This window comes from Rhinolophus sinicus, linkage group LG03 (genome assembly GCF_036562045.2).
Source record: "Rhinolophus sinicus isolate RSC01 linkage group LG03, ASM3656204v1, whole genome shotgun sequence".
NCBI classification, from domain to species: domain Eukaryota; kingdom Metazoa; phylum Chordata; class Mammalia; order Chiroptera; family Rhinolophidae; genus Rhinolophus; species Rhinolophus sinicus.
In genome coordinates this window covers 30,969,544-30,989,369 of record NC_133753.1, presented here as the reverse complement: position 1 = coordinate 30,989,369, position 19,826 = coordinate 30,969,544, and the positions used below count along the sequence as shown (strand labels likewise).

At 42.4% G+C, this 19,826-nt stretch overlaps 1 long non-coding RNA gene across 2 annotated transcripts in view; it reads left to right on the top strand.

Moving 5' to 3' along the window:
• The first annotated feature begins 8,164 nt into the window (after window positions 1–8,164).
• Window positions 8,165–19,826, top strand: part of LOC109448343 (uncharacterized) — a 95,457-nt gene continuing 83,795 nt past the window's right edge. For both annotated transcript variants that reach the window (XR_002137501.2, XR_012494634.1), the window contains exon 1: window positions 8,165–8,279. This is a non-coding gene — a long non-coding RNA (uncharacterized LOC109448343). The remainder of the gene's footprint in view (window positions 8,280–19,826) is intronic.

The following is a 19,826-nucleotide window of genomic DNA, read 5'->3' as shown; positions in this document are numbered from 1 at the left end:
GGGAATTCCCCCTAAATCACTTTCTGTATCTTGGTTTTCAACAATCACCTATCTGGGAAGCAGAGTATTGGAACCATTTCTGTTCCTTCCACCCCTGTTTTGTTCTTTAATCCACAAGGTTTGGCTTTGGGAGGACACTAACATGGAGATACGTTGCTGGATGATGAGAGAGACTTCTGGACCACTGAAAGAGAGGACAACTGAATGGGGGACACCTATATCAGGAATAAATCATCTTAAACATCATGCAAGGACAGGTACATACAGGCCAAAGACAACCAGTCATATTAGGAATGATAAAACTGAGGTCTGGCCTAAGTCTCTGTTTCTTCAAGGAGAGGCATTTTGACCCAAATGTCATGCAGATTGCTCTATAAGTGGGCCCCCAGTCCTGTTGATATTTCTGCAAGCACATGCTAGCCTCTTTGAGTGATATGTGTGGCCCTTACCTAGAACCTGAAACGCAGGAAGAGGAGGCCCAGGACCCCACTGAGGAGGTGAACAATGGCCGACCACAGCCAGCAGCCAGCGAGTTTAGTGCTTGCAGGGTAGAGATAAATGAACCTCAACTTTTATAGGGCCTCCCCCACAGGTACCATCGGAGAGCTAGCCGGGGCATAATGGGGAGAGAATGAAGCTTTGAGTTTTAAACTTGAAGCGACCTAGAGAATAAATAGGTTAGAAGAAATTGAGAGAAGATAGTCCTTTGGGGAACCAACAGAGGCATATCTAGAAGCTCTGGCTCCCCACAGCAACAATTACATACAATGACTCCTTTATGAGATGAAAATAAACCCAATACCAGAGAGCCTTGGATGATATTTACAAACACCTTCAGAGCTGGGAAAAGGAGCAAGGGTTCCTTACTCACCCACTAGCTAGTTTCCCTTGCTTTTCCCCTGTACAGACAAAAGTGGCAGGGCTAATAAGCTCCTCTGAATGGGGGCAAATGGAACTTACGGAAGCAGTGCTTTCAGCAAGTTGGTACAGAGTAGCCAGTACCTTTCGGAGGTCAAGAAATACATGGGCCACTTTCATTTTTTATAAGGTTTTTCGTATATTTTTTAACATGGAGAAATCTCAAAGCAGAATCACAACAATTGTGATACTTTTTAAAACATAGTATTTAATAAATTGGTATAATTTAGCACCAAAGGCTTGGAGTTATTCACAAGATAATTATAGGATTTCTGAAAAATATTAATTTGTAATGTATGACAGGCAATCTGATCGGGTAATGGGAACACATATTTTAGCTATATGAAGAACATCGTCTTTCAGTGTTGTTGTGGTGTGCCCCTGAGACTGCATGTATAACCTCATTTAGAGATGAGTCAAATCTTAAATTTGAAGCCTTTCATTAGTCTGGTGTAAATGGAATAAACAGTTTCCCCAATACACTCCTCACCCCCACCAGCCTGATAGCCCTGCATTTAGCAGAAGTAAATAGTTTATATAAGTGCAATATCTTATGAAGATTCAGAAAACTTAGATAATACTTAATAAAGGTTCCTTTGTTAGAGAAATTTTAAAGAAGGGATTATTATGACTTCTGGGATAGCAATTTGGGTTTTTTGCTTTGTTTTTTTTTATGTCTGGGGCCCAAATTTCATGAAAGCATTGCCAATGAGATTCAGTTACATACATGTGACTCCATGAAAAGCCTAAAAAGAGTGAGATAAAATGCTATAGGGAAGGAAATCATCTTTCCTCACCAATGTATGTGTATGAGACACCTCCTATGAATCACTTCAAAGGCTTGGGCCTCACCCATCCCTTATTCCAGCTGTGTGCAGTTTTGTGGTGATGCCAGCCAATTACTGCAGGTACGCCCACTGCGACCCACCTCAGGCCCCCTCTTTGTGCCCCTTGCTTTCTCTCTTCAGGCGTGTGAGTGACATTGTAGGTGGGGCCACCATGGTAATGTGCTTGGGATTCATGCATGGGCAATATAGAAATCCATGGGGAGAACGTTTGCTCAGTGTCTTGGGGGCAATGGAGAGCTGCTGTCCACTTTCTACTCCCTTTGGTTGGTGCTAAGATACCTTTCAGGCAGCAACTCCATGGCTTCCTGGGATTGTACAAGCAGTAGCCTGTAGACAATGCCAACTCCATAAGATAGCTCTGTATTGGTTCTTTTTTCTTTCCTCCTCACTCTACCACTTCCTCACTTCTGCTCCTTTAATCACATTCTCCAGGAAAGAGCTTTCCCTTAGGCCTCTGTCTTAGGCTCTGCTCTCCGCAAAACCCCAAAACCTTTTCATAAGAACTGGTAGTGTACTTGGTTTTCCTTTGACTATTTCCTTGCAAGTGATTCTTTTTTTAACCTAAATGCAAGATTTGACATGGAGATTTGTCACATGCCATCTATTAAAATGGTTTTTTAATTCTGATTTTGTCATTTAACAGTGTTAGTGGTCCTTCCTAGCCTTAAATTGTCTACAAACTTGTTCATAAAATTTATCGGGTGTTTAAAAATAGCCATTAATAACCATCCTCTGTAACCCCATCTCATGCTTCACTCTCTTTGATAACTACCCTCTGGCAGCCTTACCTCCTACAAGTGCACAAATGGGCCAAGCTCTTCCCCCTCAGGGTTTTGCACACAATGTTCTTTCTGCTTGGAATCCTCTTCCTTTAGGCTCTTCACCTGAACATCTCTTTATCATGCTTTAGGACTCAGCTTAAATGTCACTTCTCAAAGAGGACTTTCATGACCACCATGTTTCTGTCACAGCACTTATCCCAATGAGTACCATGGACCCGACTATTTGTTTTTTTATTGTTCATTGTGCAAATTAGAATGAAATCTCCAGGAAGGAAGGGATGTTGTCTGTTTTCTTTGCTGCTACATCCCTCGTACCTCGCCCGACACCTGACAGGGTCTCAATAAACATTTGACTCCTCTTCTCCAGTTTTGTGCTAGATTCATCCCCTCTCACTCAAGGGCATTACTCCACCATCCCTGCCTCCTCTCTCCTGTGTCATAATAATCCCCCTCATTAGTGGATTGTTTGTTCCATCAGCAGACAAGCATGCTATAATTTCTCCTGTTTTAAGAAGCAAAACAAAACAGATGAAAAACCGTGTTCTTTGTTTACGTTCTTTTTCAGTTGACACAATACATATTTTATTTATTATCTGTCTCCCCCATTAGATTAGATGAGTGAAATATTTGTGTTTTTATTTATTGCTATATCCTTAGTGCCTCAAAAATGCCTAGCACATAGTAGGCACTCAATAAAAATTTGTTGAATGAACGAATAACTTTTCAGAATAAATGAATAAAATAATAAAGCCTTTTTAATTAACAGAGGGAAAAATCAGTCTAAATCTTGGGCAATATCTACATAACTTAAAAGATCAGTATTCAACTAAGAAAGAAAATATACACAAGACACCTATGTAGAGATATATGGTGACTATCTAACTGTATAAGTGGTGTGGGGACCAATTAGCTTCCATTTTCTGGCACTGCTTTCTTATGTGGGCAGCTCAACAGGACAATTCAATGGAGAAGAGAAAACCAGTGACAGACTCAACATTTAGGTAACAGCAGGCCTTGTCTTAGAAATGGAAAAACTAAGGCCAGAGGTAATAACTATCCCCAAACTCTGTGATCTTCCCTTTAATGGTCTGGGGCATAACCCACCACAAAACACATCCAAATAATTAACTCACATAAAACAAAAGTTCTTATCCTTACTTAGAAACTAGATACCACAAATTGTTTTCTGGACAATTGGCATGCAATAATAGTACCAGCCAGGAGATGGCGACTAGCCTTTCTCTCTGGGAAGGCTACACCATAGGTGGCTACTGAAGGACAGAGAGCAGCTGGGACCTGGCCAGGGCAGCTGGCTGGGTCAGCCAGGGGCCCCTAAGGAGGAGAGTCTGAAAACAGGGCTCTGCCTCAGAATACCTCATTCTTGTTGGCGGGGCCCCCTGAGTAAAATAGTTGTTGCTGAAAAAGGTACACTTTTAAGGCCTCAGATCTAAGATCAACTACAAATCCAGCATGGTTGGCAGGTCCACAGTCAGGATATTTATCTCAAATTCAGGGAGTTTGAAAATCTAGGACAGCTCCTTGGCAACCCAGTACTGACAGTCCTTTTGTTAGACTTTTCTTAGGTTCAGGCAACAGCCTCTGAGAGCCAACCAGATTTTCTCCAAAATGGAGGCTCAATCTGGCCAACATTCTTCCACAGGAATTATTAACCTGGATTTTGGGGTCTACCAGCCACTACAACTGGGTGTAAAATTGCCTGTGAGGGTTGGAGGTGGGGGATGTGCTGATACTTACAGTTTCTAGAAAGACAGCTCATTGTTTTCATCTGTTCCTCAGAGGGCTCCATGATTCAAAAAGAAAGTTAAGAAACTAGTATAAAAAATTTCCTAGCCTTTCTCCCCAGAGGCCTCATTGACTTTTTTACCCCACTGAGTCCCCTGAAATACTCTACTTCTTTATTTTTCATTAAGGTATATATCATTCAGAAACATCATCAGTTATTTGAACAGAGAAGGTACTATAATAATTGTTACCTAAATATGAAGTTGTCAACTAGGTGCCTGAAACGGCAAAAAGAGTGCACTGAGGTATCACAGAGGCAGCAACTGCAGGAGCAGCCACCACGCCTAGGTCACATGTGGGAAGAGGTAGGAATTATTACAATGGAGAAACTTGGAAGCCAGACTTTGAGGAGGAGGCGCTGCTCAGCTGAACTGGGATTTCTGAGGGCCCTGTGGGGACCTGGTATCTTCTGGGAGGGGGGAGTGTGATGAGGCTGGTGCTGTAAGTGTTGGAAAAACTGTGAACTGCATGCAAATGCTGCTATAGGAAAGGACTGCCACTGTTCGGGTGAAGAGGTGAGGCTAGGGTGACCTGGATGGGAACAGGAAGCCCACAGGAAGCAGACAGGAAGGAGCGAGTCCTTACTGTCTCCAGCAGCCATGCTGTCTCCCTCTGATGTTTCCCATTGGGAGAGCTAACGTGGAGCCAGCTGGCAAAGCTGAATATGGTTTGCAGAGTCCCCGCTCCAGCATCACAAGGCTGAGTACAGCGGGTAGGTTTGGAGCTGAGAGGCAATAAGTTCAGATGATCTCCCCAAACATTTTGTTTATTGTAATATTCACAGCCATTATCCAATTCATTCATCCAAAGGGATTAAAATTCTTAATAGATTCATCATTGGGCCGTCTCTAGGGGGCACATATAGTGGATTTTTAGACTAAGTTTGGGATTCCCAATGAATAGGCAGTAGCAACCATCTGCCTCCAAGGTCTTGCAGCAATGAGAGCAGTGGTGGGTCTCACCATTTTCAATCTTGGCTTCTAAGTTGGGTAGGAAGCAATGGAGACCTCTTGACCACGGCCCCACAGTGGCTGTGGACACTGGCCTATTCATATAGTTGGTGTCACTTCTCCAGAGAAGTCTTCTGGGATTCTGAATGAGAGTCTAGCTCATAAACCACATCTGACTCTTTCCCTGTGCACTAGGAAATCTAGTATTGGAAATAGAAATGATCATCAAGCCAAATAAACACGACTCATGGAGTGTACACAATCAAAGAAAACTTGATTTCGTCTCCTACTGTCCTTTCTCTTTTGTTCAGGGGAGCAAGCTCTTCCCCTACCCCAGATAAAATTTAGGGCAAGTCTCATGACTTTCTGGTCACACTTAGTAGTACCAATAATCCTCTGGCCACTTCAGATCACACAGTATAAATCTAACAGCTGAAATATTCAGTCTCATCACTTCTTACTTTGAAGTTGAAGCTTCTTACCCTTACACCCAGGAAATTGGCAAACGTCATAAACCAGGGATTTTTTGGGGGAAGTGGGGGAAGCCAATTTACCAGCATACCACTGCTTATAGCCCAGCTTAACATTTCCTCCTGCCCACAGACAATGACTAGAAATTCTCAGTTTTGCTTGGCTTACTTCCCTCCATTATGCTTTAAGAGAGGCTGTATGGTGCAGTTAAGAGGTGGGTTCCGGAGCCACACCAGCCAGGCTGAAGTTCGCCTCCTACCTGCGGGTCCTTGAGCACACAGTTTAGTCTCTGGGCCTGGTTGAGCCCATCTCTAAGGTTGAGGTTGTCATAGCACCTTCTCATAGGGTTTCCATGGGCTTAAATGAGTTAACACACAAGAAATAGCAGCACCTGCACATAAAAGGCGCCCCACAAACATTAGCTATTATTATTCTAAAACGGAAATATCCTTTAGTTCTCTTATTCCAGCTGTTTAGTTAAAAAAGGCAAACATCTCGTAGCCAACTTAATCCCCCGCACGGCTTGCTGAATATAAGTTTCACTAATATACCACCCTTTTCAGTGAGTGTATATCAGGTCAACTGATGTCCTCTTCTTCTCAAAAGAATAGCAATGACACACTATAAAAAACATATTACTCCTATTACCTCAAACTGTGGGTATTGGTTTTGCATCTCAATCTCTTCACTGCCAACCCTGTCTTGGGTGAGGACACATATGGCCACACAGTCACATATGCTCTGTTGTGACAAATTTTGGGAACAAAAGCTGTCCTAGCTACCTCCCCTGTATTCCACAATCAGAACCATAGTCAGCCCATCACTTGTCCTTTAGATGTTCTAGGTTGGATACCTGTGCACTGCGTCTCCTCAGCTATAAAGGACCATAGTAAGCTCTCTCAGTGAACAAGTTGAATCCCCTTTCCCTAAGCAATGAGGCCCCTGTAACTCTCTTTTCTCCCCCATAGGTGAAAGTGGACTCATGGCACACCAAAATCTTTGTCCAGAAATCCTCCTTCTTCATCTCCAAATTACTGGCCATGTCCATGAATGAGGGGTACAAGAGTCATGCAACTGGTTTTCTTTGCCTACCTTTCTCCCAAAGCCTGCAGTGGGGTGTGATACCTCTTTTTGGAGTGTGATCTCTATTGTCTTCAGGCCTTAGCAGAAACTTTTATTTCAGCCTCTTGTTGCATGCGTACTTTGAGAAAAACAAATAAAGTGACTGAATTTCTTTATTAATCTAAAAGCACCAATATTCTTAAAGCTTCTAAACCTGAATAAATTGGCCAGAATCGGTCTTTTTAGGTCCATTAGGGACTCTAAGTAAAGGAGAGATGCTACAAAACTTACTTTGGAATCATCTTAGCTGAAATCACTCAACTGTTTCTAATCCCTTGTAGAAAGATGGAAAAATCCTTCTACCGAGGACTATCATCCACCTCATCGGTTTACCATGAGGATTAGATGAGATTATATATGCAAAAGTAATTTTTCTTTTTCCTTTTTTCCACTTCCCCCTCCCCCGCCACCACTCCGGTTCAAGCCATTGCTTCTCAGTCTAGTTGTGTAGGGCACAGTTCCCTCGCCCATGCTGGTATTATGAGCCCAGCTCACAGCAGCACATGGCAGCTCACGCCGACCTCTGACTGCTCACAGCAGCCCAGCTCCAGGGAGAGCCATTGTTCACAATCTTAGCTGTAGAGGGTGCAGCTCACTGGCCCATGTGGGAATCCAAACAGTGAGCTGGGTGTTAGGAGCACAGTGCTCCAACCACCTAAGCCACCAGGCCAGCTCCCAAAAGTAATTTTGTAATTTTGTAAACTAGAAGGCTCAATGCATGTGTCTATCATAATTATGGATCTCTTCAGGGAGCTCGATTATCTAGAATTTCTAAAAAAAGTTCTAAGCAGGCACGTACAGTTCAAAGATGAAACAGTTCAAAGAACAAACGATGGGGCTGTTTGGCAGGTGTTTCTGAGAAGAAAAAAAAAACTTACCTAGAGTATACATTAGCAACACTGGGAGATTACTGAGTAGCTGGCAGTCAGAGCCCCACCCATAGTCCTTGGCCCACCCCAGGTCACCTGCCAGTTGTTCCCCAATATACGAATAGTTTCCTCCTTCTTGCTGCCTTTGGGTATGCTCTGGCTCCTGGAGAGTGCTTGCCCTTGAAGCAGGCAGAGAGGAAATGCCGGGAGTAACACTTACTCATGGGGGATGGGTATAAGTGTCCTCAGGGATCATTCTGAGGTGTGTTCCAAACTATTTCTCAGAGTCGCAGTGGGACGTAGTACCTCCCTTCCTCCTCTGTGGTAACCTGGTGACTAACACCCTTTGTTACCTTGCCTGCCTTACCTGACTCATTTTCCCCATTCTCCCACAGAGCTTTCTGGGATGACCGTCCCAATCAACTATTTGCAACTTGAAGAAAAACAGTGTCTGCTTTTGGGGAGGTCTTAAGCTAAGGCAGAAAAGTCTGGAGGACTTGTCTTTGGCAGGAAAATGTAAGTTATGCTAACTGAAATAGTAGCTTCTGGGTAAATCTAGCTATTGGGTGCTAGTAGAAATTGTTAAGTAATAATAATAACTTGCATTAATTGATAGCTTCCTTCATGTTTAGAGTGATCCAAGCACTTTTCACATCGGTGACAGAGGATAGAACTTTGGAATCTGACAGACAGGGATTTGAATTTCAGAAATTTTGCTGTTTTCACCATAAAAACACACACACCTTATTTAATTTCTCCAGGCCTCTGTTTTCTCATCTGTAAAATGGGCATAATGAAACAGTACTGTGGAAAGGGTTAAATAAGTCAATGCATGTAAAGTGCTTAGCATAGTCCAGCACATGTTTGTGCTCAGAACATGGTAGCTACTGTTATTCCTATTGATTTTTTAAAATTTATTGGGGTGACAATTGTTAGTAAAATTACATAGATTTTACTAACAATTACATAGATTTTTACTAACAGTACAATTCTGTATTACATCATCTATAAGTCCCATTGTGTGTTCACCACCCAGAGTTGGCTCTCCTTCCATTACCATATATTTGATCCCCCTTACCTATTGATTTTAAGAGAGAAAAACATGAGCCTTTTGGGGAGTAGGAAACTTTCCTCTACCCGTCTAACCCCTGGTCTAATAATCAAAAAGATGTGAAACAGATTAACAAGAGAAAATAACTAAATTTAATTACCTACGTATGTATGGGAATCCTACATACGTGAGAGAGTCAGAGACTCCCACATACATGAGAGGTTCAGAGACAGAAAGATAAAAATGGTATTTTTGGCATTCTTAGCTAAGGATGAGGTAAGGCACCTTGGGGCTTCAGAGAGGAGGAAGATGATGTCATTCTCAGGACAATAAAAAGAGCAGATGTTTAATAGTTAGAAGATTGCCCTGCCTTATTGATAGGTCATAAGAAGTTATTTCTAGTGATAATTCTTATTGTGGGCAAGGCCCCTAATTTAAATTCTTTAAGGGAGAGATAAAAGTTTCTCCTGAGCCCTCCAGGATATCAATTGCCTTCAGCTCAAAATAACTCATGTGCCAAAGTGGCACATGTTGGGGAGGCCTGTTCTGCACACCTTCCAGCCCCTTCCAAAGACGGGGGTTAAAAGTTGATTTTACTGATTTACATGATCTATAAGAGAATTATGGGTTGTTTCCATCTACTTAAGAGAGAGTGAGAAAGCCTCAATCTGTCATTACATCCCTGTTTACATTCAAATCTATACACCTTGCTGGAGAAAAGGATAAAGAAGATTTGAAGAGAAAATAGTTTTAGAATCCGTTATTGAAAGCAGCAATGATGTAATGCAAAATATGTACTCTACGCATATGGATTCCTTAAACATAGACAAAAGCTTTTATTTCTGAATTTCATTCCTTCCCCACAAAACAAAAAAACAAAAAACAAAACCAAAAAAACAGGTGGGGGAGGGGAGCTGGGGGACTGCAATGTGTTGAACCGGGAAAGAAACGTCAGAACTAGAAAGATCTCCCTCCAAGGATAGGTGTGGCCTTTGAAAGGAGCAGGGCAGGGGCAGAAGTGTGGGCAAAGAGGGGAAGAAGATTGGAGACACAGGCAGGAAACGGTGAAAAAAAAAGCAGGCACCAGATGGATGGATTCCCACCGCCCCAGCCCCAGGGGCTCATGGGAGAGGACCCGCTGGGTCTCCCTGACCGGGTGGTTAAGACACAATTGGAGACTTAGCACCTGTTAACTTGTCAAGGTGTAAAAGAAGGGAGAGAGACCTGACATTTTCCCAATCCCTGAAAGTGAAAGAAGGAAGGGTTCTTTACTTTCAGGGCCATATCCTGAATGACAGAGGTCAGTGTTTGCAACTGATCCATGTGGGCGCAGGCTTCTAATGATTTCCTGGATAACCTGTTATCTATTAGCTTTCAGGCTGCTTGCCAGAATACGCTAATGTCTCCAGAGTTGCTAGTCTGGATTCTGAGGAGCAGAGCTTTGTTTTGTTTTGTTTTTGATTTTTTAAAGGGGAAGTAGGAGTTGGGCAGCAGCTAGCTGTGAGTCATTGGCAGAAAGGTTGTCCTGTCCTCTGCCCTTAGTCCGTGTTGAAGGAGAGACAATGCCCAGGGATTCAGGGCACCATCCACCCTGATGCCCATATGTAACCCATCCGTGTCTCCCCTTTTCCTGCCTCCTCGACTCACATTCGAGATTTGGCTTTATCAGAACATTCTGGAAAAGCTTTTGAAAGAAATGTTTTTCTGGGCTGATATCATTAGCTTAGAGAACAGTGAATCCTTTCAAATAATCTTTTGTTTGGGGAAAGAAGGGAATGGAGGGTGTCAGAATTCAATAGGTTTGTTTTTCTGTTGACTAGGGGCAGAACTTGGCCATCACCCATGTGAGCTTATCATCAACCATCAGTTACAGTCATGGCCTCTATATTTGTACTAAGGCACAATTAAATGTCATCAAATGGCAGGGGTACACAAATATAGGGCATCATTCTTCTTATTAATATAATAAAGGTAGCGCGTGTTCATTATTTAAAATTTAGGAACTCTAGAAAACCAAAAAGGAAAAAAACACTCAAAATTTCCGTCCTCAGAGACAATCACTATTAACCTTTTAGTGTATCTTCTTCTACCTTTTTTTTTCTGCGCTACTTTATACCTATCCATGAAAAAGGGCTTTTGATTAAAAAAATAATAATGGTACCCTCTTTTGGAAATGTCTGGAGGATAATATGTTCTTTAGCACTGGAGTTTGTGATTAGCTCTATGTAATCCTCAGAGACTATTGTGAGGTGGGTTTCAAACAATTTCTCAGAGGGTTCCAGTGGGATAATACTTAAAATTAAAATACTGACAACACCAAATGTTGATAAGGATGTGTGGAGCAACTGGACCTCATACACTATTTTGAAAAACACTTTGGCAGTTTCTTGTAGTTAGACATGCACATACTCTGGGAACCAGCAATTAAAATTTTAGGCATTTACCCAAGAGAAATAAAAACATGTCCACAAAAAGACTTGTAAAAATGTTCCCGGCTCTGCCACTTAACTAGCTGAATGTTCTTAAGTATGTGACTTTACCCTCGGTGCCTCAGTTGCCTCTTATATAAAATGGGGTCAATACAATGTACTGAATAATCTGAAATGGAAATCTTGATGCCGTGTATACAGCCTCCTTCAGAGAAGAGTAGCCTTTTCCCTACTCTTTTCCCTACAACTAGCCTTTTCCCAATGTGGCTGCCATAGCTTATGTAGCGTGCTTTGCTAGTGGCCCAACTTTACTCTCCTAGAGGCAGAATACAGGATTAGGTCTGGGGACAAGCTGGAAGCAACCACACAACGGAGGTTTTGGCTGGGCCAGGGCTAATGTTAGATTTGTGTGGCATAGGAATATGGGTCACCCCTCTCCCCAGGCGTATGTTCCTCTAAGGAGCTATTTCTGTCGAAGAGTCTCCTGGGAAGGAAACCTTGAGCAGCATTCCCATCTGGCATTCAGAAATTGATAAGTAAGTCTGAGAGCTTTCCATGCTATAGAAGGAGTCCCTGAGAAAGCATTTAACATAAATGAAGAAGGACCCAACCTCAAACATGAGGAAGGCAGGTGTCTATGTAATCTTATAGTGAGCAAGGCTGTATTTGGGAGGTGGAAAGCACTTTGTCAGTTTTCTTTGTGGTTGATTCTTTAGCTTCTTGACTCTTTCTTTGTGGTTGACCCTTCACGCCAGCTACGGTGGTCCCATTCCTCTTGCCAGAGATTGGTTTAAGAGTAGGCATGCACGGAGTTCTGGCCAATGAGACTTTAAAAGGAATTCTTTAGGGACTTTTGGAAAAAGTTTCTGTGCTTCTAAGAAGCAGACACAGGAAGAGCATCCTTTTTTTCCTCTGGATGTAATTTTGTCTGGTGAAGACATCTTATAACTACAAAGGGAGCCAACTGGTGGACAAAGTCAACACCTTGAGGATAGCAAAGCAGAGACTTGCAGACAACCTGGGTCCTGGACACCTTGAGCTGCTCATTGTACTACACTTGGAAGGCACTACTTCCGGAATTCTCATTAGTGAGATAATATGTTTCCTTATATGTTTGATTCTTCCTTATATTGGTTTTCTGTTAGTTGAGGCTAAACCATCTTAACCAATAGAACATGGAACTGGATTTCCTACATTAGCTGGTGGGAGCTTGGAGCTAATAAGATTTGGGTATTAAGGAGATGTACCTGGTGTCTTCATAGGCTGGTGACACCAGGACAGTGGGATCATTCATGCTTCTATACCTGTCAGGTGTGACTCCTACTTTACAACCCATGTGAGCTAGGAATATTGTACTCTTCTGCTTTTTTCCTTTAGTCAAAGTAAATCTGACTCTGAGACCCCAATCCTGTTCAGTGGGCATATAATTAATCTGTCATTCTTGGGGCACAACCCCCTGAAAAATTGTGCCTAATTGGGCAAAAGGGTAAAGGCCTTGCATCCATTCAGCAGCCAATACTTCATACTGAGTTTTCCTTTGATGCCTCAGGTCTCTTCCAGTTTGGTGATTTTGCTATTTCTGAGTCATTCTTGGGGCCCAGGAATCTTTGGTGAGGGTAAAAACCCAATGCCCAAGGCCTCACATCTTCTGAGGTCTGGTCCTTATCCAGGACCCTGGAATGCATTTATAGTCTCATCATCAGAGTTTTCTCTTTTACTATATTTCTGGTTTCTGAGCACTCTCCTTTCTCTTTCCTCGTTCTTCAAAGCCCACACGCCCCATTCTCCCTTTGGGTATCTGCATCATCTCATTAATGAGCCAGGGTTTTTACCAAAGACAGGGAGATCCATTAGCTTCAAGCAGCTTCTGCTTTCTGTCCTGAAAGAATTCCTAAGGCAAGAAAAAAACAACAAAAAGCCTGACTAACAGTGCCTGCTTGGAAAGAGAAGGCAATGGAAAAATACAGCAAATGAATTAATATCAATAATCTTGTCACAGATACCTCAGAGGTGACCTGAGAGAACTCAGCCCAATAGGGCTGGCTCCATGCTGAATGGCAGCCAGTCACCCAATGAGAGTTGGAAAAAGAGAAAGAAGGTGGGTGTTGAGCACTGTGAGGGAAACTTTCCTGGTAACTTGCGAAACCTGCCTCACAGCCTGGAATTGAGAGCCTGGGGCCCTGGCTTCCTCTTTCCTTTCCTGGGTGTTCCTGGGTGTTCTTAAAAATACATTTCCATTCCCTTAAGCTTTCTCTCTGTCTCTGCCTTGCGGTCACACATGGGGCTACTACAAATTCTAAAATCACTCGAGAGTGGGGAGGATCAAATGAGATAATGTAGGTGAAAAGTTTTTGGGTTGGCAACGTGTCGGGAGGACCTGGCATCCCACACAGGGCTGGAGCAGCTCCTCGTCATCCCCAGCCTCCTCTGTGGAGGCCACTATTCCTACGACACTGGTGGTCCCTGTCAGCCTGTATCTGCCACAGCCCTCCAGGTGGTACTGGGATGCCTGGGCTTCTGGACTTGCCTCAGAGGTAGAGATAGCCTTAGAATAGAAGTTATGTGCAGCTGGGATTTAGATAGTATCTTCCCACTGTTGACGTAAGAAATGTCCAAACCTGTAGAGAATTTTTATGAGTTTATTTGAGCCAAACTGACGACAATTGCTGGGAAGAAAAATCTCAACGGATTGAGAAAATGTCCAGAAAATGGCAGTTTAGCTTATTTTATACGTTAGAATCAAAGGAGGAGACATCAGGATGGTTACATGAATTCCACTAGTGCTAGATTAAGGGGATGGGAGAAAGCAGAGCAAGGAACTCTCTGGGATTGGATAAAAAGTAAAATAGAGAGACACATACTTCTTTCACATTGGTGGATACAGGATAGTTAATAATTAACATTTACAAGACAGAGATGGTATTCACAGAGCAAGATAACAATGAGGGATTCGGTGGTCTTGTGCTCTGGTGGGAGGTTGTACCCTGAGGGGTCCGGAAAAAAGGATTACTCTGGCATTCCAAGGGTATGTTATCTTAGATGCAAAAAGACAATAGACAGATTTACTTAAGGTAAAGGTTGACCTTTGTCAAGGAAGCTACAGGTCTAGGATGTGACTACCCGCCATGATCTGCTTTTAGGAATTTTTATGTTCAGATCATCCTATGTGGTTACTATCGGTCTCTGAGTTTGTAAGGCCCCCCCCCATGCAGGCCTCCCCTGAGCTTGTCGGGTTTAACATGTGGTCCCCTTTTCATCCACACCACAATAGCTGAAAGGATCTTTGAGATCATAGGCCAACTCCTTAATTTCACAGATAAGGGTCTGAGGCCCAACCAAAGAGGCTGGGAGACTTGGTTAAAATCACATAAATTCTAAGGAGACTCTTGAGTTCAGAGGCTCTTAGCTCCTAGCCCTTTCTTATTATCCTGATCTCTCAATCCTGGTCCTGCCCCTTGACCCTGATTGTCCTCTTTGGTGCTTTTGAATGATTAACCTGCACTATTTTCTTGCTGCCTTAGAGGCCAGCACACCTCCTGCTCAGGGCTCCCTCCAGGATGTTAGGCTGTGGGATGTTTAACCCCAGGCCAATGAAGATGTGTAGAGTCCACAGGTCTTGGGCTGGGTTCTTGCTCAATCTTCGTCATCCTCGGAGCCTTTGGGGAAGAAAATGGGTTACTCAGAAGACAGCCCTGGGCATTCCCCAGTTTACAGGTATCTTCTGGGCATGCACATTTGTGACATTCTGACTTGAAGTCCTTCAGCCTGGAGATGAACTTCAAACCCTGGGGCAAACAGGTTGTGTGTGTGTGTGTGTGTGTGTGTGTGTGTGTGTGTGTGTGTGCTTTAGTCCTATTGTCAAACCGGGTTTAACAATCACCTCAGGGCATTCCGATGCAGGTAACCTATGGAGTACACTGTGAGAAACATCAGTGCACAGGGTTAGTGAGCTTGGGCAAAGCCCTTGCCCTCTATAAAATGGGGATAAGAATACCTCCATGCTAGGGTGGTTGTAAGGATTAAATAAGATGATGGAAGGTTAAGAGTTTAGCACAATGTCTTACACATGTAACCACTCAATATATGTTAACTGTTATTGCTATTATAGTTATTTTAATCGTGTCAGCTGGGCTTCTTGGTACCAGTATTGCCTGCTTCAAATCTCTGTGTGGTCTGAGAGATCTTGTTAGTCCTCTTGCGCTTCCCAATCCCATCAACTGGATTTCTGATCACTTACTCCCCAGCCTAGATTAAAATTCCAGGACTGCCTCCCCTTCCCCTCCCCTTTAGCCACACACACACACACACACACACACACACACACACAACCTGTGCTTCAGCTCTGCACATTGCCTCCTCCTGCAAAATCTGGTCGTCAAGGTGTTGAGAGTATTAACAGAAGTTGTCTTTCGGTGGGTGAGATGGTAGGTGGTTTTTTAAAAATTTCCTTTCTTTGCTTGTCTGTATTTTCTGATTTGTTTGTCATGGGCATGTATTGCATTTGTACCAAAAAACATTATTTTTAACTTTTATAAAATGTACTTACTACCTCTAGGAAACTTTCCCTGAAGGGTTGTACTGCATTTTGAGCCCTTCTTTGAACTTCCCACGCCCTCAGCATTCTTTGTGCTCTGTACTACATTTGCTTTGTTCACTTGTGAGATGCTCTGTAGATGCTCTTAAAGCAGTTCAGCGTCCCTGAGCAGGCAGTAGGCACCTTGAGGGCAGAGACTGTGTTATTGCTTCTATAGAAATAGTTTGAATGTTTCTTAGCTGACTGCAGCTCTCCACCCTCTGTCTGTACCATCGAGCCCAGGTGACTGAGAGAAGTCAAGAGTGCTTGGTTCGAGCAGGGCTTAATTCTATCCAGCTGAACCTCCTGTTATATCCATTTTACAATTCCCAACACTAGGACTAGCAGCATAGCACAGCTTCTGGGGAACCCTGATGGACATACAGGGACGCTTTCAGCAGGGATTGGCTATGGAATGGGGCATGGGGCAGTGTCTTAGCCTGGGCTTGAATTTAATCTGGATCTTGCAAAAATCTCTAGACAAAGGTATCATAGCCACAGGCAGGAGAGAGTGAGGGGCATGCAGTATACAGAAGTGCTGGGAGTGTCATACTAACGGGAACAGTCTGGGACGTCTTCAGAAATAAAATAAGTCTTGGATGGACCAAAAGGATGGGTGAAGAGATGGAGAGGTGGGGGTGCAGTACAGAGAAGAGAAAGTATATGGACTGAAGGTTAGGAGCTGGCTGATGGAGCTGTGGATATAGCAATAAAAACTAGTGGTTAAGAGCTCAACCTCTAGAGTCAAAAGGACCTGTACCTGAGTCATTAGCTGTGTGATCTTGGAAAAGCTACACTCCACAGGCCTGGTTTTCTTATTTATGTAATCCGGCTAATGATAATTCCTTCCTATTAAGATTTTTATGAAGAGTTAATGAAATAATTCCTGTAAAATGTTTTTAAACATCCAATAAATGCTAGCAAAGGTTACTGTTATTATTATATTCTCATTACTATTATAATTAGCATTTATTTTCCAAAAGAATTATATTGCACACTCATTCAAGCCCTTCTTTTCCATGTATTTGTTCACCTGCATTCATTCATTTAACACATAATAATATTATGTAATACATATATGTCATATGTAATAATAATATATTCATAGCTAACATTTAAATAGCATACTCCATGTGCCAAACAGTTTTCTAAGTACTATGTATGTATGAAACTCATTTAATCCTCCCAATAATGCTGTGAAGTGGGTCCTATTATCCACATTTTACAGAGGATGAAACTGAGCTATAGAGAAGTTAAGCAGCTTACCCAAGGTTGCAGAGCTAGTAAGTGACAAAACTGTAATTTTTGGTCCCACGGAATCTGGTTCAGAATCCATGCTCTTGACTACTTGGCTTTTTAACACCTGTGCTATTTTCAAGACTGAGAGAAAAACAGAAGGACAAAAATACAAATGAAATACTGACCCTACCTGCAGGGAAATGGTAACCAGGAGATGAGACACTTACAATAAGATCATACCTACCCAAGTCAATGTGATCGTGGCTGCCTTGGGGTATTGGTAGAGCCCATGTAGGCATCTTGGCATGCCTAGTTGTCACCTGTGATCAGCTTGGGTTATCAGATGAAGTGCCGGTTGTAAGCTCTGTAAGTGGACCCCGCTAACTTAGTGCATTGCTGATACCTCTTGGCTACAGTTGGTACCCCCTGCCCCGTGGATAACTGGATGGCAGATGTGGTTGGAAGGCTATAAACCCACACCATTACTGACTGAAAAAATAAAGTACAGAGCCTACTGAGTGTGGGTTGGGTAACTGTCTCATTGGGCTATTGCATCATTTACCAGCTGGCCACCTATGTATTTATTTAATTTTTAAAAAATCAATTTTTTCTCAGTTACAGTTGACATTAAATATTATTTTATATTAGTTTCAGGTGTACAGCATAGTGGTTGGACATTTATATAATCTATGCAGTGATCCCCCAATCAGTCTAGTACCTACCTAGCACTATATGTAGTTGTTACAATCTTATTGACTATATTCTCTATGCTGTACTTTACATCCCTGTGACTATTTTGTAAATATCAATTTGTATTTCTTAATCCCCTCACCTTTTTCACCCAGCTCCCCCAACCTCCCTCCCATCTGGCAATCATCTGTTTGCTCTGTATCTATGAGTCTGTTTTGTTTGTCTACTTTGTTCTTAAGATTCCACATATAAGTGAGATCATATGGTATTTGTCTTTCTTAGTCTGACTTATTTCACTTAGTATAATACCCTCTAGGTCCATCCATGTTGTCACAAATGGTAAGATTTCATTCTCTTTTATGACCACTTGGCCACCTATTTTTTTAGTTCAGTGCTCTGTGCTGGATATTACACTGAAAACATGTTTGTTTGATTTTTTTTCCCTCCCCTCCTGAGTACACTTCCCAAATCCCTAGGATTATTCCACTTGGCTCTTCCCAACTTTAAGTGGCTTATCCTTTAGTGTAAACATTTAGAATGTAGGCTCTAAAAAGATCCTAGATAGTGGTATCTGGAGGCTCGCTCATACAGACTAATAAGAACAGATTTGTTAAATTTTCTGGAATTTTGCAAGGCAATTGTTAAATGCAACCATTATCTAAAAATTAAAAAAATTATATTAAGTAAATTATATTAAGAACAAAGGTAATAAATACTGAAAACTCATTACTTCATAATTACTTCACTGTTTGGTCTGCTGCTGCATGCCCAACTCTGTATTCAGTGATGTGACATCGGTAGCTTGAATGTAGTTGTGATGGTAGTATTTACCCCACAGAAATCAGACATTACAAATTAGCACCCTTCTCCCTCAGGCCCATTGTTAAACGTTTCCCTGCACTGAGATCCACTGAGAGTCCTTGGTTGCCCCAAGCCCTGAGCTAGGCCAGAGATTGTTTGTTTTTAATATGAACTTATAGCTGTAAGATTTTGCTTGAGTAAAGTTCTTTCCACAGTTAAAAACAATTGAAAGTGACAAATCCCATCTAATCTTCTTATTTTATAGTTTAGGAAGTGAAACTTTTTATAGTTCAGATCCAGAGGAGTGAAGTGACTTATTCTAGGTCTCCAAGAGCCTCGTCCACGGCCTTATATGAGGGAGCTGAGATTATGGCACCCCACAGTGGGAAATAGACTCAAGCAGACACTAGCCTAGGGCTTCCATGGACCCCAAGCTTCAGGGGCTCTCTCATTGCTCCTTTCAGATAGGCCATCTTCCCCTGACTGCATCCACTGTGCCACTTTGCCTTGGGGATGGAATGGACTCTAACCAAGTTTTACAGGTGTTTTTCTCCCATAATAGAAACCCTTCCTGGTGCCTGGAAATGACGGGCTTCTCTGAGCCCATCTTCCCTGACTGATGTGAAGCCAAATTAAAAATCTTACCCTCACAAACAGGGTTTTAAACTCCTAATTTTTGGTTGGGGAAATCTGTTTAAAGCCTTAAAACACAAAACAAAAAAGCTATTTTGTTTTTTTATTAAGCAAAGCCAGAAATGGATGTCAGGGTCTGCTGGCGGGCAGGTGGATGTGGTGGTGGTAAGGGACATGGGTGACAGGGAAGTGTGGAAGGGTGGCAAAGTGGGGAAAGAAGAAGATATAGGAGGAAAAAGATACAAAGAAACATTTAAAAGAATCATTTTTAGGGGTAAGAAAATGTAGCTGCAGTTGTCAAGGAGTATAAAATTTCCTAAGACTTTTAGTCTTGCCAGTTGCTTCCCTCTAGCAAAACCTAATCTCCTGTGTGGTCAGTCAGTTAGGTTCTATTACGTAATCCCAAGTATACAGTGCCCAGTGAGTACATGAATGTGTTGTACAAGCACATCTTTGTGGTAACACCACAATGAAGAGTTCTGTGGTAAATGTTGTGTTAGTTTGCTAGGGCTGCTATCACAAAACACTACAGATGGGGTGGCTTAAACCACAGATATTTTCTCACAGTTCTGGAGGCTAGAAATCTAAAACCAAGGTATGGGTATGTTTGATTTCTCTTGAGGCCTCTCTCCTTGTCTTCAGGAGGG